We start from the raw sequence: 6,896 nt of genomic DNA, 5'->3' as shown, positions 1-6,896 counted from the left end.
AACTTCCTACTACCTCCTACCAACTCCCTCTAGGATCCACTAACCCACCTCACTCAGGACTTCATGTCCTTTAAAAAATTACTGTAATTAATTAATGACCCCATTAAGTTCAGTTACTGCTGACCATGTGTGACTGGGGTGAATGGGTGTGGGGTGGGGTTTTCTAATGGGGTACAGGCAATCTACCAGCAGCCACAACCCTAAGAAAAGATGTCTTTCCTATCCTCACCAACCATCAACTGCCAATAGTTCTTCAGCTGGTGGGGGGTAGTTGGGGGTGGGAAGTGGGAGGTGGGGGGTGGGGCACTGGAGCCCTGCCCCATCCATGCTGGAATGCTGACTGCTTAGCCTCAGGCAGGTCTCAGTCACAGCTGACCTCACCCTCTAGCAACATGTGTGAGTGTGAGTGCCCAGCTACAGCTGAGCACTCATACCCACCAGTTCCCAGCACTTTGACAAGTTGTGTGTGTCTGAGTTAACTAACTAGTACCTGCTTGTCTTTGTTAGGGTTTCTATTTTTGGGATCAAGACCATGACCAAAAGCAACTTAGGGAGGGAAGGGTTTATTTCATCTTACACTTGCAGGTAAGCATAGTAGTCCCAGCTGGGAAGATGGGGCAAGAACTTACGCAGAGCGGGACCCTGGGCCAGTGCTGCTTACTGGCTTGCTCAGCCTGCTTTTAGATAGCATCCAGGACTACCTGCCCAGGGTGGTATCACCCACAGTGGGCTGGGCCCTACCCCATTAAGCACTGATTAAGAAGTATACCACATAGGGCACAGGAAGGTGAGCAAGGCAGGGGTGGGGGCAAGAATAATCGGAATATTGCCTGAACATTTCCCAAGTTTGATGAGAGGTATTTGTCCATATTCAAGAAAGGCAACAAACTTCAAGCATCCTAACTGCGGAAGACCATCCTCCCTCCCCCGACACAAACCATACACACATACACACTGCCAAACCAAAGGCAATTTAAGGGCAGCGATAGGAAGTGGCTGATCCCGTATCTGCACAGTCTGGCTAACAGCTGCTATCTTATCAGATGGGGCAGAGACTGTGAGATGACATATTCAGGTTGTAGGAAGAAGAAACGTCCCAACCAAACCTTTCCTAGACAGAAAATTTGCACTTAAAATGGTGAGAGGCACATATAACTACACTGTGACTTGATGTCTCAGGGCAGGGCCAGTACCCAAGGCGGGGCTTTTCTTTCTCTCAGGAGAAGGGGAGGGGGCAATGGGGGGGGTGATTTGTGAGGGTGGGGCTTAGAGGACAAGAGGGAGGGGGATTGCTATAAGGATGCAAAGTGAATAAATAAATAAGTAAATAAATGAAAAAAAAATTGACTGCTAACATTTAAAAAAAAAACCAAAAAAAACCCCAAAAATTAATAAAAATGGAGGTGGGTTAGGAGAGTTCCAGATAAGCAGAAGCTGCTGGGACTTATCAGAAAAAAGGCGTCTTTAGGATGGGATGAAAGGCCTGTAGGTGGCAGCTTAACTTCTCAGGGAGATAACATAGAACACCTTGGTGTCAGGGTAGCCTGGCTGTTGCATCTGTCACCCTCTGTCTCTTCTGTCTCCTGGCATGGGTCTCTGGGCACTTGCTTGCACTGCTCTGTTTGCGTCCCTTTTGAGCTGTACGCTCACAGAACGTCAGTTTCTAGATAGTGGAGGCTTGCCCATTCGTCAAGGGCGTGTCTCGGCTTCTGTGTGACAGCCTCTAGATCAAGCACTCCTGGCCCATTTGGAGGACAGCATAAGGCAGTGAGCTTGCAAGACTCCGGACACGTATGAATGAGATACTGAACATGGAAGCCTGTTTGTCATGGAAAATGAATATAGTTTCTCACAACCTCACAAAGAAAACATAGAAAACTTATATAAACAACTTACAAAAACCACACAAACACATACACACAAATGCACAAACACACAGATATATATGAATATACAAACACAGAAAAATGTAAATAGAAAGGCCCATGTTTTGTGTTTCTCTTGTTTTCCTCATTTAAAAGACAGTGCAAAGCAGTAACTATAGAAGTAGGTCAATAGGCATGCAAAAAAATACAGACATTTGTCGTTTCCATGACAACAAAGACATGCCCAAAAGGAGATGGAAACCGTGGAGCAGCATTGAAGCAGAGTTCTGTGTAGTATCAAAATTAAATTGGCATTAGTCTGAACTACGCTTTTACATTAAAATGTTGGTTATAGGGCTGGAGAGATGGCTTAGTGGTTTAGAACACTGGCTGCTCTTCATGAGGACCTGACTGGGGTTCAATTCCCAGCACCCACATCGCAGCTCACAATTGGCTGTAACTCTAGTACCAGGGGTCCCATCATCCTCACACAGATGTACATGCAGGAAAAACACCAGTGCACATAAAATAAATAAATGTGTTAAAAAATGTTGGTTGGTTATAATCCACCCACATCTGCTAAGGCAGCATTTAGGAAGCAAGAGAGTTAAAGTGGTTCACGGGAAAGCATCTATTTAATATACAAAAAGCTTTACACACATGTAGAGGAAATCATGAATAACAGAGTCAACTCCAGCTGCTTTTCCCTACCCCTCCCCACTTCTGAGCAAGCTGGCAAGGAAGCCTGCCGTCTCCTGGTGGTGGAACGATGGTGAAACGATGGTGAAGGCTGAAGTTCCAGCTCCAGGCAGGAAGCCTTGCTTACCTGACCACTCCTTTTCCAGCTTTCCTAAGCCACTCTTGGCTGCTGTTAGGCATTCTGGGAAAGTCCACTGTGTGTCCCGACTCTACACTTTTGTCTCCGAGGGTGTGGGGAGCCATCTGTCTCAGCATCTGAGCCAGGTGTTTGATGAGCATCGTTCTCCCCCCTGCGCAGCGACTTGAGGCAACTTTGTTGACAGATGTCTTGCAAGGGAAGATTACTGCTTATACTTCTCCTGGACTGGAAAACTAATGGTGCCAAAGACTGTGGTGCCTTCAATCTGTAATATCATGCAATAATGGCCATGTGTAGAAAAGCTATACAGGCAGATATTCAAAACCAGTAGGAAGCTATACAGAACAAGAAAGTCCAAGTAACTCACAGCAATCCTAAACAGAACAAGAGGGGAACGAAAAGCAGAAAACAATGAATGGAGCAGCTGGAAACCCCGACACACTAGCAATGACATCAAACCCAAGTAATGCTAGCAATGACATCGAACCCAAGTAATGCTAGCAATGACATCGAACCCAAGTAATGCTAGCAATGACATCGAACCCGAGTAATGCTAGCAATGACATCAAACCCAAGTAATGCTAGCAATGACATCAAACCCAAGCAATCTCAATGAAGCAAATAAAAAACCAAATTGGCAGAGTGGATTCAAAGCAGGACTTTTTTTTTTTTTTTTTGTAACTTTTTTTTTAATTAGGTATTTTCCTCATTTGCATTTCCAATGCTATCCCAAAAGTCCCCCATACCCTCCCTCCCACTCCCCTACCCACAAATGGGCCTCTCTTTCCAGTGATGGCTGACTAGGCCATCTTTTGATACATATGCAGCTAGAGTCAAGAACTCCGGGGTACTGGTTAGTTCATAATGTTGTTCCACCTATAGGGTTGCAGATCCCTTTAGCTCCTTGGGTACTTTCTCTAGCTCCTCCATTGGGGGCCCTGTAATACATCCAGTAGCTGACTGTGAGCATCCACTTCTGTGTTTGCTAGGCCCCAGCGCAGTCTCACTAGAGACAGCTATATCTGGGTCCTTTCAGCAAAATCTTGCTAGTGTATGCAATGGTGTCAGTGTTTGGAAGCTGATTATGGGATGGATCCCTGGATATGGCAATCACTAGATAGTCCATCATTTTGTCACAGCTCCAAATTTTGTCTCTGTAACTCCTTCCATGGGTGTTTTGTTCCCATTTCTAAGAAGGGGCAAAGTGTCCACACTTTGGTCTTCGTTCTTCTTGAGTTTCATGCGTTTAGCAAATTGTATCTTATATCTTGGGTATCCTAAATTTCTGGGCTAATATCCACTTATCAGTGAGTACATATTGTGTGAGTTCCTTTGCAGGACTTTAACTGTGTGGTGTATATAAGAAATTCTCTTTAAATACAATGGAATGACAGAGGGAAAAATGCTATGCTCCATGAGTATTTATCAAAGGAAAGCAAGGGTGGCTACACGGCTAAGAGATGCAGTGTATTTCAGAAAAAAAGAGAGAGTGGCCAGAGACAGTGAGGGACAGGTTCCATAATGAAAACAAAGTTATCTGAGAAGAACTGCAGAGTGAAGTAAAACCTGATAGAATCACAAGGGGAAGTGGTCACATCCACAAGTGGAATTGGCAAGTCACTGGCCACCCCATCCCCTATCCCCAGCCGGCCATAGGAGACAGGCTTTCTCTATGTAGCCTGGCTGAGCTGGAACACACTCGGTAGACCAGGCTGGGTTTGGCCTCAGAGATCTGCCTGCTGGTATTAAAGGTGAGCGCTGCCATCACCACTTGGCTCAATGTTCCTCTTTTAACAGTCAGTGCAGCAAGTAGGCAAAGAACCAGCAAGCTTGTGAAGGAATAAGGCCATCAGGCAATTGCATGGAGCACAATTACAAAAAATTCTATACCTGCAGAACACAGGCCCCACAGTTATGTGCCTAGATAGACCATAACCCAAGCCATCAAATTACCTCAACAAATTTAAAGGAATTAAATTCATATGTCCTATTTTTGCTATATCAGAGTTGAACAGAAAACAATTCAGAAAAGCAGCAGGAAAAAATAAGTCCAAACAAGAGGGAACTCACACATATACTTGGGAAAACTTACGGGTCAAAGAGGACTCTCAAAGGGGTTCAGGCCAGCATTGAACAAAGTGAAAATACAGCATATTAGAATTTGTGGGCACACTCACCACAGCACAGCAGTGATGGGAATTCCACATTCCCTTGCATAGGCCAGAAAAGGGGAGTCAGACACCAGTAACCAAAGCCCTGGCTGGGAACTTTGGCAACTTCTGAAAGCAAGCTGTATCAAGGGAAGAAGAGAGAGTGGCTGGCATGCAGCCAAAAACAAAACCAGTAAAGAACAATCTGTGAGAGAAGCTAGGTCTTCACTGTGTGCTGATGGCACACACCCTTGATCCCAGCACTTGGGAGGCAGAGGCAGAGGCAGAGGCAGAGGCAGAGGCAGAGGCAGAGGCAGAGGCAGAGGCAGAGGCAGAGGCAGAGGCAGAGGCAGAGGCAGAGGCAGAGGCAGAGGCAGAGGCAGAGGCAGAGGCAGAGGCAGAGGCAGAGGCAGAGGCAGAGGCAGGAGGCAGGTGGATCTCTTGAGAGTTTGAGGCTAGCCTGGTCTACAAAGTGATTTCCTGGACAGCCAGGACTACAGAGAAACCTTCTCTTAAACAAACAAACAAACAAACAAACAAACAGAACCAGAACCAAATAAAAAAATAAACAAATAAACAATCAAAGAATCTAGATCTTTGATATCAATAAAGTTAATTGAAATTATAAAAGGACAGAAAAAATAATGAATACAATTATTACCAACATCAGGAGTGAAGCTGGTATGTCACATAAGACCTGCAGACCCCAATATGATCCAAACATCTCTACACACATAAATTTGATCAATTCTTTAAAATTTAAACTTCCACAGGTCATTAAACATGAAATAGATAATTCGGTTAGTCCTGTAACTCAAGAGAAAATTGAACTTGTTATAAAACCACTCTTCAAAGAAACCCCCAAGCCATGCGTTTGGTTGGGTGCGTCTTTTAAAAGCTTAAGCACGACTCAGCATCAGTTCCTACCCAGTCACTCCCAGGAAACATAAGTGGACACTTGGCAGCGCCTTTGTGAAGCTGGTAGCACGAACCCACACTGGCCTGATACCCAGACTAGACGTGGTATAAAATATTTGCAAGTGACCTTGGCAGTTTGCAAAAGCATTATGAGCTATTTTTCATAGTTTGAATGTGAAGGTCAAAGGCATGTGTATCTGAGTCGTGGTCTCCAGCTGGTGGTAGTGTTTTGGAAGGCTGTAAGGCCTTAGGAGGTGAAGCCTTCCTGGCAGAGGTGGGTAACTAGGTTTGGACTTGGAGTTTTTGTAGTCAGGCTCTGCTTCCTGACATGGAACACAACAAACCCTTCCCCACTTCAGCTGCTCTCGTAGAGCATGTCAGGTATGTGGCTAATACACTATGCTCTATATGAGTCCTGCCCTTCCCCTCCCCCTTTTGGGGATACAATGCTAGTTTAGCATTCAAAACCAATTAATGTTTCTTTTCTTGGTTCTTTCTCCCAGCCCTATGCTCCCAGAAATAAGAATCAGACTCAAAGTATATTTACAAATACCTTGGCTCTTCTTTGCTACATATAGCTAGTCTCTTCTTTGACTAGATCATAACTTAAAATAACCCATTTACTTTAACCTACATTCTGCCATGTGTCTCTGTATTCTGTGCTCAGGTACCATAGTCCCTCTCATCACATCTTCCCTGGACAAATCTCCCATGCTTTGCTCTGTCTCCGAATCCTTTCTGCCTTCTGGATATCCCAGCTCCTATTTCTGCCCTAAGCCATAGGCCATCAGATTTATTATTGCTGGGTACCACATCCCTACAGACATAAGATATTCTCTCTGCACTTGCTAACAGGCTAAAGTTGAAAAACTGCATCGTTACAGCAAGTGAAACAGAAAGAAAACCATGCACAAATCTAGTATTTCTTCACAACCAATCAGAAGAGCAGAAATAGAAGAGAAACATCCTTGGTTTGGCAGAGAGAGGAAGAACCTGGGCAAGCAAGAGCACACTGCAGGTTCTCTTCTAAAGGGAAGAACATGTGCTTTGGTGACTACGTGTACTGGCTGGTTTTGTGTGTCAACTTGACACAGGCTGGAGTTATCACAGGGAAAGGAGCTTCAG

Source organism: Mus musculus, chromosome 6 (assembly GCF_000001635.26).
Source record: "Mus musculus strain C57BL/6J chromosome 6, GRCm38.p6 C57BL/6J".
NCBI classification, from domain to species: domain Eukaryota; kingdom Metazoa; phylum Chordata; class Mammalia; order Rodentia; family Muridae; genus Mus; species Mus musculus.
Note: the sequence above shows the minus strand (reverse complement) of the source record.